The 1,573-nt window shown below is 40.2% G+C and overlaps 1 non-coding gene across 1 annotated transcript; it reads right to left on the bottom strand.

The window, feature by feature from the left end:
- Positions 1-1,039: 1,039 nt before the first annotated feature.
- Positions 1,040-1,102, bottom strand: LOC127693113 (U7 small nuclear RNA). The gene has a single exon (XR_007979590.1). It is a non-coding gene; the product is annotated as a U7 small nuclear RNA (small nuclear RNA).
- Between the last annotated feature and the right edge of the window lie 471 nt (positions 1,103-1,573).

Raw genomic sequence — 1,573 nt, 5'->3', positions numbered from 1 at the left:
GGACAAGCTACCACTGCCTGCTAACCTGTGGACTGAACTGCCAATTTCCAGACGACACAGATGGGAGTTGCTCCAAAGAACATTTCTAAACAGGTCCACTTCTCCAGTATCCTTTCTTTCCCACTCCCTCTGGTGGGTGGTGGGTCACAAGGAAGGTTAAAGCATTTAAGAACCATCATAAAAATAGGATTTGAAAAAAAAATAAAGTTACAACTTTTCCCTGCCAACTTCATATGCTGTCTTTTTAAAATAGTCATATTGAAACTATTTTTCAATATTTTTTTTTCAAATTAGAGTACAATCCAATTATATCCTACCCTCTGTTCCGCCCCTTCACATCTTCACTTAAGGCTCAGGGAACACTGCACAGTTCAGGCAGGACAAATTCTAAGAACTAGCATATCTGAAAGTTTTCTGTTACATAGTCTCCCCTAGAACTGTCTGCACAGACAAGGGCAAACAATGGCAATATAAGTGGATGTGCTAACCAGTGGAAAGTGGATGGTTTCAAGAGTTTGTACTTATAGATGAAGAATTATGGGCAGTCAGTGGCTGCTGTGAGATTTTGGTTGGTGTGGGGAGGGGGTCGTTGATGGAGGTGTCCTTAGTAAAGGTGTAGTTTCCCCCAAACTAATCAAATCAGAGCAAATACCTTTTCCTGAGGAGGAGCTTGAGTGAGGCATTAATTGAGCAGCCTGAGGTATTTCTTCCCCCTTGTGGCTCTGGACCCACTTTGAAAAGGTCTTTACCAATCTTAAGCAACATACCAGGCCTCAGTGACTCTTCTTCAGAGAATCATGGACTTAGTTTTTGTATAAACTCAAATCTTGCAAAAGATTGTGCATCTTGACAGCTTTCTTAATTACTTATTTCAAGACTTTCATATACATTTCTCTGCCTTTTTAATTTGCTTGACCCATTTTCCTTATCAAATCTTCACACTGTTATCCAGTTCTATCCCACACAGTGTGTGGGGGGTGAGGTTGAGACACCCTAAGTGAAATCCATCCTAGATCAGAAAATCCGTCAGACAGAATTCGTGGGTTTTTTGATCAAATTCAGAAATCCTGCTAGAAAAACTCTAAAAGAGCCACGGATACTTTCCAAGCAGTTCTCTCTCGGTAACTCTGTTGCAGGCCAAAGACCCATCGTTTATTTACAAATCAATTCAGTCATATGTTCCCATTTCCATTTTGATTATCCTAGGAATCAGCGTCTTATGATCTTAGCCCCTTGATTCTTAGAGACAGAAAATACATTTTCTTAAACATAGCAAATGAATTTAGAGATCTGCCTGCCTACATAATCATAAACAATAAACTTAATGGGGGTGTGGGGGTGATCTTGACCTGAGATCACCACCCCTCAAATCTCTTTATTTCCTTACTTTCTCATAAGCTGGCATATAGTGCAGCTGCCTCTGTTCTCTTAGGTCCATGAAGCCCCTCATATAACTGATATTGCATCCTTATATTTTGCATAGTAGAGAAATTACACATTCTGGAACTCAGTTTTTCAGAGTTCTTTCTCACAGCCTCAAGGGCTAGACTAAAGGTCCCAGGATTTACCATTT

This window comes from Apodemus sylvaticus, chromosome 9, assembly GCF_947179515.1.
Source record: "Apodemus sylvaticus chromosome 9, mApoSyl1.1, whole genome shotgun sequence".
NCBI classification, from domain to species: Eukaryota; Metazoa; Chordata; class Mammalia; order Rodentia; family Muridae; genus Apodemus; species Apodemus sylvaticus.
Note: the sequence above shows the minus strand (reverse complement) of the source record. Positions and strands in the feature narration are given on the sequence as shown.